Source organism: Peromyscus maniculatus, chromosome 4, assembly GCF_049852395.1.
Source record: "Peromyscus maniculatus bairdii isolate BWxNUB_F1_BW_parent chromosome 4, HU_Pman_BW_mat_3.1, whole genome shotgun sequence".
In the NCBI taxonomy this organism is placed as follows: domain Eukaryota; kingdom Metazoa; phylum Chordata; class Mammalia; order Rodentia; family Cricetidae; genus Peromyscus; species Peromyscus maniculatus.
This window is the reverse complement of record NC_134855.1, coordinates 27,506,217-27,526,736: the sequence shown is the minus strand read 5'-3', so window position 1 is coordinate 27,526,736 and position 20,520 is coordinate 27,506,217. Positions and strand designations below refer to the sequence as shown.

The 20,520-nt window shown below is 37.6% G+C and overlaps 1 protein-coding gene across 18 annotated transcripts in view; it reads right to left on the bottom strand.

The window, feature by feature from the left end:
• Positions 1-20,520, bottom strand: part of Mbd5 (methyl-CpG binding domain protein 5) — a 368,286-nt gene that overhangs the window by 149,444 nt on the left and 198,322 nt on the right. The window contains exon 1 of one of the 18 annotated variants that reach the window (XM_076569421.1): positions 7,229-11,707. The exons of the other annotated variants lie outside the window; for them this stretch is intronic. The gene's annotated coding sequence lies outside the window, so the exon portion shown is untranslated. Of the gene's footprint in view, positions 1-7,228; positions 11,708-20,520 lie in introns of those variants that run through there. 18 annotated transcript variants of the gene reach the window in all.

Genomic DNA, 20,520 nt, shown 5'->3' with positions numbered 1-20,520 from the left:
TGAAATATAAAAGATTTTTAAATATGTTTACTTTGTGTCCAGAAACACTACTGAATTTATTAATTGTAAAAGTTTTAGGATATAGTCTTTACCATTTTCTGAATATAAAGTCACAGTAGCTGTGAGTAGTGACAATCTGATCTCTTTCTTATTTGGACGTCCTTTAGACAAAAATAAACCAAGTACTGTCATAAAGGTACACTTCTGCACACTTTCTGTATAACCAGAAATCCTACTGTATAGACTGCATGTACTTAAAAAAAAATCTAGCTTCTTACTATTAGAATACGCATTCGTTTATTCAGTATACAGCCATGTAACTGTGTGCTTAAAGATATTTTATTGTCATATTTGTTAAAACAAATTGTTTTATGAGGAATTTGTGTGAACTCTTTTCAAATTTCTTAAAATCAAATAGTGGGGGTTGGGAACTGATCGCACTGTCAAGGCTCAGACTGGAATGGCATGTTCAGAATTAGATGTGCAGACTCAGAAATAATCAGGCAGACTTAAAAATTTAAGTGAAATGATGAATCAGTGTTTCCCAAGACTTCTAGAAATATGAGCTTGGCCCCTAGTTTTCAGTTTTCTCAGTCTTCTAAGCTAAGGAAAGGATACATGACAAGAAACTCAGGCTACTCTGAAGTCCCCAAAAGAGAGGACATAACTAAAATCTAAAGATACTGAAAGTGTCAAGTGGATAACTATTCCAGTTGCAAAATCTTATGCAGTTTCTTGGTTTGGTTATGAATCTGACTTCTTGCCTTGTGATGTTCATAAAAGCCTAATTGGACATTGCTTATGAAAATTTCCAGTGGAGAAAAGTGCAAAATGGCTCTATGGCAGTGGTTCTCAACCTCCCGAATGCAGCAACCCTCTAGTTTCTCATGTTGTGGTGAGCCCCAGCCATAAAATTATCATGTTACTTCTTTATAACTGTAATTTTGCTACTGTTAAGAATTGTAATGCAAATACCTGACATGCAGGGTGGTCTTAGGCAACCCACGTGAAAGGGTTTTTTCGACTCCCAAAGGGGCCATTACCTACACACAGGCTAATAACCAGTGCTCTATGGTCAATTACCATTCTCTCTACACTTACTTAAGAATTAGGGCCACTTTTATCTTTAAATAAAAAGCAAGGAGAAGTAGTTATGGGAAGAAGCTTTGCTTCAGCAGGAAAGCACAGTAAACTTGTTATAAACTTCAGCAGTGTTCACTGTCTTTGAGTTCTTTGTTCTTAAACTGAACCCTTATTCCCCTAGTTTCTTCCGATGTCCTGCTATGATGTTGCAAATTATTATTTCTAATATTTACCCCTTTCTGATTTGACAGCTTTGATAAATGAATCATTTCCCCAAAGGAGAAGGCAGAAAACTAAATGTAAACGTCAAAGAAATAACCCAGATTAAACGAGTCAATATATGCAAAGTACTTAGATCAGTGCCTAACAGTGCCTGGCAAAGAGAAGAAATATGTTTTTAACATTGGCTCCTATTATCTCCAGTATCATTATTATGTACAGTGACCATCAAATATCCTGAGACTTTAAGTTCCCAGGTGTCAGGGAAGTATGCAATATAAATGTATGACTGGAAAAACTGCTATGTTCTAGAAAATCAAATGAGGTTGGTCAGGGCACCAAAAATTTTACAGGCTGAGTCAGTTCATCAACCCAGGGTTTGAGTCCATCTTATTCTGTTGTTGATTCATTGCTACTAAAACATTTCAGTTTCATATGTTCTCTCTAAAATGACTATACTAACTGTTCTTGGCACTCAACAAAAATGAACTTATTGGGTAAAAACAAACATTTTAAAGTTACAATAACTGTTGATAACAAAAAGGGAAAACTACATCCAAATGTACTCAAACTGAGCAAACTCAATAACCAAGGTATGCTGTATATTGCAGTGAATTTTGTTAAGTCTTCATAGGTTCAAACCCATGAAACTGTCCATATTCAATCATTTTTTTTAAAATTTAAAATTACAATTTTATCTGTTTTAACCTAGTATTTCATCAGTTACACTGTAGAGAACACATACTTGTATTTTTGCTGTGGGATGTTCTGTATGGCACATGTGTTGCTCTGATTGGTCAATAAATAAAACACTGACTGGCCAGTGGCTAGGCAGGAAGTATAGGTGGGACTAACAGAGAGGAGAAAAGAAAAAACAGGAAGGCTGAGGGAGACACTGCCAGCCGCCGCCATGACAAGAAGCATGTGAAGACGCCGGTAAGCCACGAGCCATGTGGCAAGGTACAGATTTATGGAAATGGATTAATTTAAGATATAAGAACAGTTAGCAAGAAGCCTGCCACAGCCATACAGTTTGTAAGCAATATAAGTCTCTGTGTTTACTTGGTCGGGTTTGAGGAGCTGTGGAACTGGCGGGTGATAGAGACTTGTCCTGACTGAGGGCCAGGCAGGAAAACATTAGCTACATATTTTTCTTTATCAGATGTTATGTTTTCATTTGATTAATTGACGTAACTTAGACAAAATGTAGATAGATAAGATCTACAACAGCAGGCAAAATTACCCGAGGAAACAGAACAAGCATTTTATAAAGAACCATAGAGGTGTCTGAAAACTTAATGAACTACAGGTTCATGTCCCTTTATTATTCTTGCATCAATCTTGATCAAGATAAGTAGTCAGTGGAGATCAGGAAGGGAGAAATAAGGGCGTGGGGTGGAGTAGAAAAGTGGAACACCTTCTCTTCTCACCCCCTTTCTTTTTTTACATGAGCTAGGGACTATGTAGCCCTAACCTTTCCTTAAAATCACTACGTAACTAAGATTGAGCCTGAACTCCCAATATATATCCCTTGACTTCACCTCACAAGTGCTGGGATTACAGGTTTCTACCACCATGAGCAATCCAAGTTCTTCAAAGGATAAGGCACTGTTCACCCTTTTCAGGGAGGCTCTGAGAAGAAAATGGCTAATGAGGAATAAGGGAGAGCCTCATGTCTAAACTGAAGGATGACCTCTGTGCATGGAGAATATTTCCCCATGCTTTCACTCTCACATTGGTGTTACAGGCAGTAATATGGGCTGTGGGCACAACACAGAATTGCTTACTCTCTTACCCTGCATGTTACCCAAAATTATCAGGCATATTAAGAGGCACACTAAATCAGCTCATAACTATTCATATTTATTATCTTTAAAAATACACATATATTATTGCTATTGAGATTATTTTGTAGTATTCAAAGTGATTTATGGCTTGATGTTGATTTTTAGTGCTTTAATATACAAATTGATGAGTTATAAATCACATAGTAATATAGATCCTAAGAAGGACTGAGAGGCAGATGGGATACTACCAAAGAGTTAAAAGCTCATATCTCTTCTGGGAAAAATGAGGCATGAGGAGGTATGTCCCTGGTTAAACAACCATAATTGAAAAACCTATGAAGACACAATAAAAAAAATCTTATAAATTATCCTAAAGATACATATCAATTGAAGAAAAATTTATTCAGCAGAAATTGCTAGCTCTTAGAAAGAACAATGAGTCAGTGGCACTTAAATTGGAGCTCATAACTCCTATTGCCACAGTTTGGGCTTAACAAGACAGACTCCACTTCCATGTGAGCATGGGCAAAAATCTAGGATTTCTTCTCGAGCTCCAGCTTTAAACCAAGGGCTCTGGTATATTAATAATGATAATATAATATATGGCATAATAATAATGGTTTTATATATATGTATATATAAGTACACACACGTATTCCAGGAAGTAGGAAAATTATCCAGCCATGTGGTTTAGAGGATAAATCCTAGGCAAGCACAGCTGAGAGGAAGCAGCTCTTTTCTACTTGCACTGAGCCCTAACCCAGAGAAAAGAAGTGGACACTGGGATCCAAGTCATCTTAAATAACTCATGGGGTACAGTTTCTATGCTGAGAACACTGGGATACAAGTCATCCCAACTAACTCATGGAGCATAGGTTCTATGCTGAAAAAGACTAACCCAGAAAACGAAAGGCTACTTATTACTGAAGCTCCTCTTACTGTTCCTGTCCTTAGCACTGGAGTGGTGGCTCTCAGACTTTGCCTAGGGAAAGAGGGAAGGCTTTAAAGACAGAATGCCAAGCTCTATCACCAAGGGACTGGCTTTAGTTAGAGTAGAACAGAGAAAAGCAAAACCACAGTGTGGCCTTGAGGAAATGCTTGTTTCTGGTAAGCAAATAGCACTCTTCTATCTTTGGGACAGAGAAAAAGCAAATGGTAAACTGTATCAGTGAGCAGCAGGGAGTGACTGGATGTCAGTTTTTGAACAAAACAGAAAAGTAATATGAGGAAAATACAAGTATTTACTGGAGAGCATCAAGGAAAGAGACAGATAAGAATAGATGTTCTGAGGTGAGATAAACTTCAAACATGGCCTGAAAAAAGTAGAGCAAGAAGGCTAGACTTTGACAGGAGTGAACTGGTACAAAATTGATGCTGGGGTAGTATTGAAAACAACAGAACATTGTACCAGCAACTAACAGCACCTATCAGATGGATGGAACCAACGAAGCAGAAGCAGAAGCAGTCAAGGAGCCATTGGTCATAACCGTTACTGTTCCAGAGTCACTGCTACGTATGAGTAAGGTTTTGATCTCACAAGGTAGCATCAAAAGTATTTCAAAGTTAAGGAAGCAAATTTGATTAAAATAGTTCAGCCAGGTTACTAAAGGAAGAAAAGAGTAAACCAGGGTGCTACTATATACTACCCCACACATCTACATGTTAGTCAGACTTTCCTTCAACTCACATGTACCTGACAGAAACATTTAATGGAGGAAGGATTCATTTTGGCTAGAGGTGTAGGTGTTTCAGTTGATGGGCAGGATCCCATCTGCTTTGGATCCCAAGTAAAGCAGAATATTATGGCAGCAGAAGCATGTGGCATAGGGTACTTAGAAGATGGCAACCCCAGAAGAGGAGAAAACAGGAAGGGTCTACACAGTTCTACCAGATCCCAATAGTCTGTTTAAATTATGAATATTCAGTTATGAATCATGAATGGACTAAACCACTGATTAGAGAAAGTCTTCATATCTCTTACAGACACCCAGAGGTTTGCCTTACTAATCTCCTAGGTATATCTCAACCTGGTCAAGTTGACAAAAGATTAATTACTACTTCCAGGAAGGAGGTGAACTAGAAGCTGCCTCTATGTAAGCTAGGGAAGAAGAGTTAGAACAAGAGAAAAAAAGAGATTACTTTTCAAAGAGAGAAAGACAATAAGAACTTTATAAGTTCATAAAGGCAGTCATAGGATCCCTGAAAAGTGAAGGGAAAATGGCAACACAAAGAAAGGAAGCCAAGTTGAACACAGTTTTAGCAGCATGTCTCCTCAGTAGGGGAGGGGATGCAGAAGACTGTCCCAGAGGTAACCAGGTGGTCATCAGGAGAAGACCACAGTCCTCAGTATGCCTCAAACCAGTCATGAACTTTATTGAGATATCAATTCCTCTGGTGGGTGGGCTAGCAGTGTAGAGGACTCCCATTCTGTCACTTGGTGACTCAGCCAGGAGCTGGGGGTCATCTTGAGAATGAATCTTTTACTTGAAACTGAATTCCCCAGAAGCTTAAGGATAAGGAACAACCCCTGGTCAAGGAGCTTGCACTTGATCTGCACTAGCTTCTTTGTGAGAGACAGCTTTGGGAGGTACCTGTGGAGAGGAGGGGAAGCAATTGTTGACAAGTCATAAGATACATGCAGCAGGAGGCTTGCCTGGTTCAGGTAGTGAAGTACAACTCACTCTCAGTTTCCACACCTCTTCTATGGAGAATAAGCCTGGAGTTTGATGGCCTTGAGCCTGAGGCCAATGGGTGCTTCAATCTTTGGACCTGTCTCTCTGCCTTTTGAGTCCCCAGTCTCTAAAACTCCAGAGGTATTCTTGGCACACACACACACACACGTGTGTGTGTGTGTGTGTGATCTTGCATGACAGGTTAGTACTTAGCAGGGGCCTAAAAGTATGAAGACAGGCTCTCTGTAGAGATCCTAGTGTTGTCATTGAATCCAACACACTCAATTCACTTAGGAGACAGCTCTCAGCTAGAACATTAGGCACTTTAGAAAGTAATCTGGGAAGGACCATCAGGGCAAGAAAATCTGCCAAATTTATAGATTGCAAGCCTGTATGTGGGAGGTGGTTTGAAAGAGAATGTCCCCACTGGCTCGTATGTTTAAGTAATTGGTCTCTAATTGGTAGAATTGTTTGGGAATAATTAGGAAGTGTGGCTTTGTTGAAGGAACTCTGTCACTTAGGAGCAGGTTTTGAGGTTTCTCTCTCCTTCCTGTGGATTTAGCCAATAAAATTATAGTAAAAAAATTCCTCAAATCTAGAGGAAGGAATGGGCATCCAAATACAATAAATAGTTAGATGAGACAATGGAAAAATACCACCTCCATAAAATTATAGTCAAGATGTCAAATTTAAAAAACAATCTATATTTGAAGTTATAAGGAAAAAATACCAACTCATCCAAAAGGAAAATAACATCAGATCTCTGAATAATAACTCTATAAGTCAGAAAAGCATGAAGCCATGGACTTCAAGCACTGGAAGTAAAGACTGTCAATCAAGATTGCTATACACATTCAAGTTATCTTTATTAACTGACAGAGAAATAAGGGCATTTTAAGATAAGCACTAGTATGAGAGAACATGATTCCCTAGGCCAAACCCAGCAGAAAATCCTATTCAGGAAGCAGGAAGAAAGGCAGTCTTAATCCTAAGAGCACAAGTAAGGACATATTCCATGAAAGAAACCTGGACAAAGGGGGGCACAGCAAGATCCAACATGTCCAACACAGGGATTCAGTAAAAACTCATTAATAATGGAGAAAGAAACAAATAAATAACAGGCTAACAAACCAGAAAAATACCGAGAAAATGGTGAGAATTAATAACCTTAAATATAATGGACTCAGCTCACCAAGAGAGACACAGAATGGCTACTAGAATTCAAAAATAGATCCAACTATCTTCGTTTGCCAAAATCACTCCTTGCTGGCAAAGATGCCCGCAAAGTTAGAGTCAAAGGATGGAAGTTAATATAACAAGTGAAGAAAAGCTTCTAATTAGCAGATACAGCTTTTCTGATGTCTGATAAGAAGAATTGAAACCAAAATTAGCCATCATAGATAGAAAAGGCAACTACAAGTTAATAAAGAGAACAATTCATCTGAAGATACAAAACAGTAAATTTACCTGCACCAAATGGTTGGGTCCTCAACTTCATAAAACAACCAATAATGGGAAAAACGGGCCAAAAGTTCCTGATACAATAATAGTGTGTGACTTCAATACCTCTCTGTATCTTTAGATGGGCCATCTAAATGAAAAATTAACAATCAACGTCCATTTTAACTACACCAGAGATCAAATGAACTGAACAGATATCCATAGGCTATTCCATTCAACAGAAATGGAATGTACATTGTTTTCTGCAATAAAACTTTTTGTAAAAGAGACCATAGTCTAGTCCACAAAGCCAGTCTCAACAAATTCTGAATAATCAAGTTTATTTCACACCACAGTGGAATAAAACTAGAAATCAATAGCCAGAGAAGCTCCATAAAAACTCAAATACTTGGAGGCTCAGCAACGTAATACTCAATGAGCGGGAGTGAAGAATAAGCAGGGTGGTATTTAAAAAGTCATAAAATCAAATGAAAATAAAGTCACCAGAAGTTTTACAATGCAGCTAAAGTCATTCTAGAAGGAAAGTTTATAGCTATATATTCTTACATAAAAATACTGAGATATAAAATAAATGAGCTAATGATATAATTCAAGGTGTGACTGGACCCTAAAAGAGTAGGAAAGAGAAATAATAAATGGGATAAAAATTAATGATATGGAGACTGTGGTGGTTTTGAAGAAAATGGCTCTCAAAAGGAGTGGCCCTATTAGGAGATGTGACCTTGTTGGAGGATGTATGTCACTGTGGGGGTTGGGCTTTGAGGTCTCATACACACTCAAGTTGCGCCCAGTGAGACAGTTTACTTACTCTTGCCTGTGAATCAAGTCCCTTCTCTCATTCCCTTCTCCTGTACCATGCCTTCCTACATGCTACCACGTCCCAAAATGATGATAATGAACTTAACCTCTGAAACTGTAAGCCACCCCATTAAATGTTTTCTTTTATAAGAGTTGCTGTGGTCATGGTGTCTCTTCACAGCAGTAGATGCCATAACTAAGACAGAGATTGAAAGAACAATACATAGAATCAAACAAAAATGGGATTCTTTGAAAGATAACCAAGACTGACCATTTCACAGCCTAACAAATGGAAGAAAGAGAAAATCCAAATTAATAAAATTGTAGATGAAATGGTTCTTGTAACAGAAATGAATGAAATATAGATCTGCATGGAGTACTTTGTAAATATATCTAGACAGTTGGAAGATCTAGAAGAAACAAATTCCTATATGCATATCACTTATCAAAATGACAAGATTTAAAAATGTGTTTGTCTAACTGTCTATCTATCCATCCATCTATCTAATCTATTTAAATTCATACCATCCCTTCTAAGGTTCTAGGTACACTGTAGCAGAGGGGCAGAAAGAATGTAACATTTCATACATATATATTCATACATGTATGAAACTGTCAAAGAGTAAAACTAATCAATCAAAAAATTTCAAATGTTTCCCCACAAAGACAAACCTAGGATCGAAAGGATTCTTTGCTGCATTCTACTAAACCCTTAAGGAAGAGCTAATATGAATACCTTCAAACTGTTTCATCAAATAGAAAGAGAAGGAACATTACAAACTCATCCTATAAATCCTGTTTCACCGTAACTCACAAACCTGGACAACATAACAACAACAACAACAACAACAACAACGAATAAAAGAAATAAATGCAAAACAACAACAAAAAACTATACAGTAAAGTCACTAATGAACAGAGACACAGAAAATTCACAATAAAATTCTTACAATTTATATTAATGTACACATTAAGAAGATCATACACAATGACCAAGCTCATTTCATCCAAGGCATACAATGTTGGTTCAACATACACAAAACAATAAATGTAATACATGAGTAGCCATATAACTAGGAATTCCAAGCCCAAGTCTTTGATAAAGCTTAATACTGCTTTGTGAAAAAAGCCTTGAACAGAAGTAACATATCTCAATATGATAAAGGGTATGTTACAAACCTACAGCAAACATTATACTAAATGAGGAGAACCTGAAAGCAGTTCCACTGAAACCAGAAATAAGAGAAAGGTATCCATATAATGTTTAAAGTCTTAGTTAGAACAAGAAGATAAGAAAAAAGAAAAGGGATGCAAATATGGAAGGGAAAAAAGTCTGTGTCCTTATTTGAACATGACATAACCCTATACTTAAAAGTTCCTAATGACTTCATAAGAAAATTCTTCAACATAATAAAAACTTTGAGCAAAATAGAAAGAAACAAAATGAACATATTAAAATCAATAACCATTCCATATTCCAAAGTGACCTTTCTGAGAAAGCATTAGAAAAACAAAGCCCATTATAGCAGATGAAACAATACTTAGGGGGGAAACATCCACAGAGGGTAAAGACCTCTACAGATGAAAACTAACAACACTTAAGGAAGGAAGTTAAGAACACACTGTAAGATGTAAAGACTTCTTATGCTGACTGACTAGCAGAAATAATAGAAAAATTGTTAGACTAAAAGTGACCTATTGATTCAACATAAGCCCTGTCAAAATTTCAGTGACAGTCTTTACAAAATAAGAAAAGAAGTGATTCTAAAATTTTTATGTAAGTACAAAAGATCCTCCTGAAAAGCAACAATATTAGAGGAGAAAAAGCATTAGTAGAGGCATTGGAATACACGACTTGAATTATATTATAAGCCACAGTAAGAAAAACAGATATGTAGATGAATGAAACATAACAGACCTTCCCCAAATAAATTCAAACAGCTACGTAAATTTAATTTTCAATGAATGATTCCAACTTTTTCAACAAATGATGTTTGTAAAACTTGTACAAAAATGAAATTACAACTCTTTTGCTCTGTACAAAACAAATAAAAAATACACAAAAGGCATTAATGTGAGACTAAGCTCTTTAAAACTGCTACAGGATAACAAAAGTGAAACACCTTAAGATTTAGGCATAAGTACAAACTTTCTGAAAAGACAGTACAAGGAAATAATCACCAGAGACAGATTACATGATGTGTGTGTCTGTGGTGGCGGGCGTGGTGGTTTTTGTACTGTTAATGCTCTCTCTGATATATCCTTGGCAAGTTTTTGTTTCCCATATTGCATAATCTATGAAAATGAAACATCAAGAAGTCAAATTAGACATTAAGTACATGGGCTAATAAAATAAAGAGTGTTTCAATTCTCAAAATAAATATAAGCTGACTCAATTCTCAAAATAAATATATGCTGACAATAACTATTTGAAAAAATATTCAACATCACTAACCCTCAGGGGAATGGAAATTAAAACTGCATTGGCTTACAATGCCAGGCATGGATTCCTTACTATTGAGCAAACCTTAAGTCCAACTGGACAGCCTTTGGTTGCCACCATGATATATGTGCCATTATTGCACCTTCACAGATATCTTCTAATGCTTGCCATTGTGGTTTGAGGTCATCATAGTTGGGTAGAAATAGCAATTGCTTCCCCCCCACCCCCTCCAAAAAATCCCCACAGTACTTTCTCGCACTATAAAAGCTATCTGAATTATTAAGCTTTCTGGTTAGATTCAGCTCAATTCTTCTGGATCCTCCTCCTGTATTCAAACTGCATGTAGTCTTCAGCAATAGGAACTTGCCTTCATCTTCTTGGAGATAACAAATGGAAATACCATTAGCTTATACTGTTTTCAGAGTTGCTTAGAGACTCCCCTTACCAACAGCTGGGAAGAGGGTTTCTTTTGCCTGTTATTTGGGATTTTGTTAAATAGTCTAAGATTCACATTATCACTACAGGTGGCCTAACTTCATTTAAACACACACACACACACACACACACACACACACACACACACACACACACACACGCATACACATACATTCTATAAGTAATTTAAGGCAATTATAAAACCATACGATTCTCTACGGCTTTGTCACAGATCCTTAATGTTATTTATCCCTCATCTTTGCCCTCTGCCTCAGTACTGTTCTGCTTTCCCCTTCCCAGCTAAAACCCCGATGGTTTCCATTTCTCCTCCATAGCACCTGGTCCCCTTTATTCTACTTCCCTCTCGAGAGTGCCTTCCACCATGGTGCATTCTACTCTCTTGGTTTTATAATCACATCTGAGGATTTAGAGCTAGCATCAACAAATGCATGTTTATCTGAGCCTTGGTTACCTTACTTAATATATTTTCAAGTTCCATCTATTTACCAGTAATTTTCATGATTTCGCTTAAGTGAGCTCGGAAGACCCATCCAGAATGTGGGTAGCACTATTCCATGAGCTGTAGTCCTCAACTAAACTAAACAAAGCAGACAAAGTGAGTAGTTTGTCTAGTTTTTGTTTTATCTTATATTGTAATACCATCTCTTATTAGAAGCTGGTCTTTTTAAAAAAGTGTTTCTGCCTTCCTAAGAATGGGTGGCAACCATTCTTCAAGCATGAATAATTGCTGCAATATTTCTGAATATTAAAAGTATTAAGTAAAGGAAACTACTCACAAAAGACCAAAATAGTATTATTCCATTAATAAGAAATATGAAAATTGGCAGGTATGTAAATAGAAGAATGATTAATGGATGCAAAGCAGAGGTGTGTGGGTAGGTTGAAAACTGGAAGCAAATGAAACATTATTTATTGTTATTTGGACCAGATACTTTTTGGGTTGATGAGAATGTTCTAATAAATTCTCTGTGGTAAAAATTGTTGAACTGTGTAATATAAAAAAAGCCAGTGAATTATATACTTCATATTTATTCATTTTTACTGAAAATAGATTCTTTTCTCATATAATATATCCTGATTATAATTTCTCCTCCCTTTATTCCTCCCAGTTATTTCCTACCTCCCTTCATAGCCAGATCCATTCCCTTTCCCTCTCTTATTAAAAAAGACCAGTCTTCTAAAGATAATAATAAAATATAAAACAAAAACTATCATATTAAAATTGATCAAGACAAACAGAAGAAAAGAAAAGAGCCCAACAGAAGGCACAAGAATTAGAGACCAACTTGTTCACTCACTCAGGAACTCCATAAAAACACTAAACTGGAAGACATAATATATACATAGTGAACCTGGTGGAGACCCATGTAGGTCCTGGACATGATGCTTCAGTCTGTGAGTTCATATGAGCTTTGCTCATTTTGATTTAAAGGGTCTTGTTTTCTTGGTGTCCTCCATGCCCTCTGGCTCCTACACTCTTTACACCTCCTCTTCCATGGTCTTCCCCCAGTTCTGAGGGGAAGGATTTGATGAAGACATTCTCTCTCTCTCTCTCTCTCTCTCTCTCTCTCTCTCTTTCTCTCTCTTTCTCTGCAAAATATCTGGCTGTGGGTCTCTGTATTTGACCCCATGTGATTTAGGGGGAAGGTTCTCTGATGATGGCTGAGCAAGGCACTGATCTATGAAGATAGTAGATGTTATTATAGGAGTCATTTTATTACTAGAGATTTTGTTTTGTTTTACTTTCTTTTCCTTCAGTTCCTTGAGCTCTCTAGTCTCTGGTTCTTGCTCAGCCAAGCAGTGTTGGGTATGGGTTCAACTTTGTGGATGGGCCTTAAGTCAAATCATTATTGGTTCTTTACTCCTACAAGCTTTTTGCCACCATTGCCCTAGTATATCTTGCAGGCAGAGTATCATTGTACATCAAAGGGTTTGTGGCTGGCTTGGTGTTTATGTTTTTCCTTTGGTAGCATGCAGAGTACCTTCTTGTACCAAAGATGCTAGAACATAGGGTGAGGGCTCTATGTAGGCACCAGCTCTGCTCTACTTCTCCCTGTTCAATAGTTATGTAGGTGTTGTGTTCAGAAATTGGGCCTTGTTCTAAGGTTGTGAATAGCAACTTACTGTCTTGGCAACAGCCTGGGTTGTTTAAAAGAGTAATCTATATAACACATGTATTATACAGTAATAAAATGTCACATATATTTAAAGTAAGTAATGATCTAAGTACATTAGTGTATTAGAATTTTGCATCATTTCTGCAACATACCTGACATAAACAATTTAGGAGTGGAAGGACTACATGGTATTAATATTTCTGAGGTTTCTGTTTAGTCTTGTCTGTAGATTTTGTACCTGTGGTGAGCTGGTGGGAGCATTCGGCAAAGGCTTCTAACTTCATGGCAGACAAGAAGCAAAGAGGGAGACTAGCTGAACTACTTGGCTTTCTACTCTCCTCCCTTGTATTTCATCTGGGTCTCTAGCCTATGGGACATTTTAATCACATTCAGAGTAGTCTTCCCACGTAGGTATATGCTGGGAAGATGGTTCAGTTAGCAGTGTCTGCTGGCAAGCATGATGACCTGAGTTCTTATCTTCAACACCTACTAAAAGTGCAAGTTTGTAACTCAAGCAAATGGATGTAGAGATAGGCAGAAACCTGAAACCCATGTAGCTGAATTGATGAGCTCCAGGCTTAGTGAAAACCTGTCTCAAAAATATGGTGGGGCCAGTGAGATGGGTCAGGGTAAACGTATTGGTTGCCAAGTCTTATAACCTAATTTCAATCCCTGGGACCTACATGGTGGAAGAAAAGAGCTGATTCCCATTAATTGTCCGCTAACCTCACATGTGGGAACAGGCACACATATACATTAAATAACAGATAAATAAATGTTTAAAAATGAAGAGGGTTAAAGAAAGACACTTGAGGTTGACTTCTGACCTCCATATTCAGGTGCACACAGATACACCTGCATCCACCATTGTTAATACACATATATTTCACAAGAACACCATGTATGAATATATACAAGAATTCATTTCATGCTTCAGGTAAAACACAACATAGGCTTCGGTATATTTGATCAGGTTGAAAGGCTGAGGAATAATTAGTTATGACTGGTTTCATGAGAAGAAAATGATGAACACATTTTCAGGAGTCTGGGGTGGCCACACTGACACACATTTGATGGTTCTTGTGTTTATAAGGGAAGGGAAGGGCTGTCAAGGTATGAAAGGTTCACTGCATCTGACCAGGTATCTAGATCTGTAAACCTTCTGCTTCCCTTCTCTTATTCTGAAGCACCCGATAGCTATCAAAAGGTAAGAATCTCAATTTTAGGAAATATGTCTTTCCCAAAATAACATTTTAAGTATTCAATTCTTAGGTTAAAAAAAGCAACTTGATTTTTCCATTCTAAAAATAAATTATTTAATAATTCAAATACATGTAAAAACGAAAGAAACTCAACAGGGAAAAACCAAGGACTGCTAAATAGTTGATCTTTTGCATATTTTGAAAGATGATTTCTATAACTTTTTTTTTTTTTTTTTTTTGAGACAGGGTTTCTCTGTGTAGCTTTGCGCCTTTCCTGGAACTCACTTGGTAGCCCAGGCTGGCCTCGAACTCACAAAGATCCGCCTGCCTCTGCCTCCCGAGTGCTGGGATTAAAGGCGTACGCCACCACCGCCCGGCTCTATAACTTTTTATTGCAAAAGCAGTGATAATATTAAATTACATATGTATTTTAGTAAATCTGTATTTTAAAAATTCCTTTTAAACAATGTGTATAATAATAACATAATGCCCTGTGATTTGCCTATTACAGTTCACCACTGTGTATCATTTGAGTGGTTTCCAGGCTCAGTTATTAATAATGTTTCATGTTTTCTTTGGTTGATGCTCTTTCTTTCTGTAGAATTTTAAAATGAGTTCAGAAGAGAATATTTGGTATCTGGTATACATACTCTCTCTCCAGAGACTTTTACCCTATATCAATTAGCATAGTAATAAAACACCTGTTTGTACATACTTAGATAAACACATCCTACCTTAATGGTATTATCTTCTTATATATATTGTAGTAAGTATCTGACATTCTAGTTATAACCTATAATGGAAGAATAACTTATTATAATTTTTTTAGGTGAGGAAATAGTAATCAAATTTTGAATATGTCAATGGATTCAACTTATCAGCCCTTTTAAAATCAGATAACATCTCAAAAGTCTAACTGGCAATGGAGCCTTTAACACATGAAATTTTAGGAATATTACAAGTGCAAATCAAAAGGAATCAATATTATTTTGGAAAAGTATACATTTGTATCTGTTTCAGTCAAGTCAAGAAACATTTTGGACATGTCTTATGAACAAGGCATTATATGTTAGAAAGTATGACAGATTATATGATGCTTACAGTTTGTTTGGGAAGCCACAAAATACTTCAATAACTATATAACATTTAAATAACTGGACCTGCCTGGACTGAATCTTCCAGGCTGAACTCAATCCCCAGGAGTCTTTGCCCTGAAGGAGATGGGAATGGGGAGTGGCCTGGGGGAAAAGCGGGGGGTGGGGGGGAGTAGAAGGGGGGAGGACAAGGGAATCCATGGCTGATATGTAAAATTAAATTAAATTAAATTATAAAATAAAAAAATTATATAAAAAAGAGAAGTCCCTTAAAAAAAGAGTTTTAGAAATCAGCAGAGACATAAATAGAAGTTTCCAGAAGCTGCAAGGAAAGGAGAAGAGAGAAGGAGAGAAGGAGAGAAGGAGAGAGAAGGAAAGATATCTGTCGCCTATCATTCATCCATCCATCCCTCTCTCTCTCTTTAGGTTATTTATTGCTTATTCTTAAAATTTTTAATTGAAGCAGTGTTGGGGTTTAAGATTTTTTTTTTTCAACGTAGGCTTAACATGAAGGTTAGGAGAAAGACAAGTGCTCCAAAACTTAAGTCCAAGTGGATCAAGGATCGCAACACAAATCCAGCTACTCTGAACCTGCTAGAAGAGAAAGTAGGAAGTAGTCTTGAACGCATTGGCATAGGAGATCACTTCCTAAATATAACACAGGTAGCACAGACACTGAGACAAACAATCAATCAATGGGACCTCTTGAAACTGAGAAGCTTTTGTAGAGCAAAGGATACGGTCAACAAGGCAAAGTGACAGCTTACAGAATGGGAAAAGATCTTCACCAACCCCACATGTGACAGAGGACTGATATCCAGAATATATAAGGAACTCAAGAAATTAGACATCAAAACGACCAACAGTCCAAATGAGAAATGGGCTTGAGAACTAAACAGAGAATTCTCAACAGAGGAAACTCAAATGGCTGAAAGACATTTAAGGAATTGCTCAACATCCCTAATCATCAGGGAAATGCAAATCAAAACAACTCTGAGATACCACCTTACGCCTGTCAGAATGGCTAAGATCAAAAAGTGAAGACACTTTATGCTGGAGAGGATGTGGAACTAGGGGAACTCTCCTCCACTGCTGGTGGGAATGCAAGCTTGTACAACCACTTTGGAAATCAATATGGCGCTTTCTTAGAAAATTGGGAATCAATCTTCCCCAAGATCCAGCTATACCACTTCTGGGCATATACCCAAGAAATGTTCAATCATACCACAAGAGCACTTGCTCAGCTATGTTCATATCAGCATTGTTTGTAATAGCCCAAACCTGGAAACAACCTAGATGCCCTTCAACTGAAGAATGGATAAATAAATTGTGGCACATATACACAATGGAATACTACTCAGCAGAGAAAAACAATGACATCATGAGGTTTGCAGGCAAATAGATGGATCTAGAAAAAAATCATCCTGAGTGACGTAACCCAGACTCAGAAAGACAAATATGTTATGTACTCACTCATAGGAAGATGCTAGATGTGGAACAAGGATGACTGGACTGATACTCACATCACCAGTGAGGCTACCCGGAAAACGGGACCCCAAGAAAGACATGGAGAAATGGATGAGATCTACATGAACAGCCTGGACATGAGTAGGGTAATGAAGGGCGAGGGTCGAGGGAAAGAGAGTGGGAGATCCTAGCTGGATCAAGAAAAGAGAGGAAGAACAAGGAATAGGAGACCATGGTAAATGAAGACCACATGAGAAAAGGAAGAAGCAAAGAGCTGAAGAGGCCCACAGAAATCCACGAGGATACCCCCACAAAGGACTGCTGGCAGTGGTCGAGAGATAGCCGGGACTGACCTACTCTGGTGATGGGATGGCCAAACACCCTAATGGTTGTGCCATAAACCCCATCCAAGGACTGAGGAATCTGGATGCAGACATCCACGGCTAGGCCCCGGGTGGAGCGCTGGGAGTCTAATTAGTGAGAAAGAGGAGGGTTTATATGAACGAGAATTGTTGAAACCAGGGCTGGATAAAGCACAGGGACAAATAGCCAAATGAATGGAAACACATGAACTATGAACTAAAGGCTGAGGGGCCCCCAACTGGATCCGGCCCTCTGAATAGGTGAGACAGTTGATTGACTTGATCTGTTTGGGAGGCATCTAGGCAGTGGTACCAGGTCCTGTGCTCATTGCAAGAGTTGGCTGTTTGAAACCTGGGACTTATGCAGGGACGCTTGGCTCAATCTGGGAGGAGGGGACTGGACCTGCCTGGACTGAGTCTGTCGGGTCAATCCCAGTCCTCAGGGGAGACCTTGATCTGGAGGAGGTGGGAGTGGGGGGTGTGATGGGGGGAAGGGGAGGGGGGCGGGGGGGGGAGAGAGCAAGGGGATCTGTGGCTATTATGTGGAACTGAATAGTATTGTAAAATAAATAATAATAATAATAATAATAATAATAATAATAATAATAACAAAAATAATAAAAGACAAGTGCTCAGGACAAGAATGGGTGTAGGTTCTCTCTCTCTCTCTCTCTGTGTTTGATTTTCCTGTGGTAGTTTTTTAGGGTTGGGTTTAACATCTTAGAAACCATTCATAGCCCCCTGCCCAGATACTGACAAAACTTCCTGTTACTTCTCTATAAACCACTAACAAATTATCTGCAGACAAATTAAGATAAATTACAATAAATTCATCCTTGTATTTAGTTACTCACATCCCCTATGGCTCACTTAGCACTTTCATGAAGAACTTTTCCTTGGTATATACTTGGTCTTGGACAACCTTTCTACTGTCACACTGAGTCAGTTACTATCTATCAGGTTATTTCATTTTGTGTCTGTCACATAGAAAACTTTTTTTTTCTAGTTTACATTCCCACTAGCAAAATACTTTTTTTGGATAGCAAAAACTGTTCACTTCAAATTACTTTGAAGAAATCAGTTCAGTTTTTAAGGTGTGAATCTTACACACGCACACACACACACACACACACACACACACACACACACACACACACACACTTTTAGCACTTTAGAGTCATCGTGTGGGGATGGAAAGGTTTGTCAGTGGTTAGAAGTACTGGTTGTTCCTCTAGGTGACCTGGACCCACATGGCAGCTCACAACTTTTCCAAACTCCAGTTCCAGGGGATGCAATGCGCTCTTTTGGCCTCTGTAGCCATGTGTATGGTATACAGGCAAAATAAACATATGTGTTTTTAAAAGTCATATTTGATACATAAATGCTTTAGAAAATAAACTTGACCATCTTAATACTCTACCATATAGAAAACCATTCTCTTTATTCCGAAAAGATAGGGAGTTTACCATTATTTGAATATTCAATAGAGGTTCTCATATTACTAAATGGTCCCTACTCAAACATCCCTTCTCAGAAATAAAGGGCCTTTTTAACTTTCATGTTAGAAGCTTTGTTGGTCAAGTTTTATCTAATTATTAGGTAATGTATCTGTTTAGGGTTTTGCATTCTACAGCTGAAAATAATTCAATATACCTTACCTCAAAATTAGTACTGGTAAAGACACAGAATTACACAGAGTGAACAACGTTGAGAAAAATCCCCAAGGATTAAGATTCAGTGGATGTTCAATGGAGATTAATTTGGATATCAAAGGACTGGAGAAGTCATTAGAAAAGTAGAAAAAACCAAAACAACCTTGAGTGACATCTTAAAAAGGAATCTTGTTAAAAATCACATATTATGGATATATCTATGGATATGACACATGTGTCACTAACTTTTTTTTTTGGAAATTGTAAAATAGAAAATCAAAATGTCATTTTTTTTTTTTTGGCGAATTTTCTTTGTGGCTGAAAAATTCCATTTAATCAGTTCCTCTGTTGTAGAATGCCTGTGTGGGTTTTGCTGTTGTGAAAAGGGCTAAACACTGATGTGCAAGTATCTCTGTGATATGTTGACTTCATATCCTTTCTGTGAACAGCCAGGATTGGTACAGCTGGTTCATAGCATCAGTTCTTTGGGGAACCTCCTCACTGATTTCCACATTGGTTCCTCTAGTTTACATTCCTGTTAGCAGTGTATAATGGTTACCTTCTGTCCATGTCCTCTCTAGTGTCTGCTGTCTTTTTAGTATCTGCAATTCCGACTGAGGAAAGATGGAATTTCGGTGTACTTTTAATTTTCATTTCTCTGAAAGCTAGTAGGGTGAACTCCCCTCACCCATGTGTTCAGAGGATGTTTATGTTTCATATTGTGAAAATTCCCATTCACTTCATTAATACACCTACTGACTGTACTTATTGTAGTATTGCTATTAATTCTCTGTCAGACATTGTCTTACTTTTTTACTGATGTGATAAAACACCCTGACCAAGGCAACTTATCAAAGAAAACATTTAATTTGGAGCTCATGGTTAGTGAGGGTTAGAGTCCATGATAGTGGAGCAAAAGCATTGTGTTAGGATAGCTGAGAGCTTATATGTTGATCTCCAAGTTGCAAGCAGAGACAGCAAGACACTGGGAATGACAAAAGTCTTTTAAGACTGTAAAGCTGTCCCCCAGACACATCTCCTCCAACAAGACCACACCTAATTCTTCCCAAATAGGCCCATCAATTGGGGACCAAGTATTCCAACTCCCATTCTGTAGCCAGTCATTGACTTTGATTAACTGTAGCTGTGTAGAAGCTTTTTAATTTCATGAGGCCACACTTACCAAATTGTTGGCATTACTCTTCCTGTGCAACTGGAGTCCTATTCAGAATATCCTTGCCTCTGTGTACAGCTTGAAGTGTTTTTGTTTCACTTAATAGTTTCAGAATTTCAGGTCTAAGATTGAGGCCTTTGTTACATTTAGAGTTGATTTTTTGGCAGGGTGAGACAAAGGTACAGTTTCTTTCTTCTACATGTAGAAAGTCAATTTTTTTGGCACCATTTATTGAAGAGGCTATCATTCCTCCAAGGAATATATTCAGCATGTTTGTCAAAAATCAGGTGATTGTAGCAGTTTAGTTCCTTAATCTAATCCATCAATCTGGTTTTTTTTTTTTTAATTTTTAATTTTTTTTTTTTTTTTTGTGCCAGTGAGTATCATGCTGTTTTTGTTACTCTGGTCCTAAAGGAACCTGAAATCAGGTATGGTTACACTTGTAGCATTATTCTTTTTATTCTTGCATATTTTGGTTACCTGAGATCTTTTGTACTTCCATAAACATTTTAATATTTTTTCTATTTCTGTGA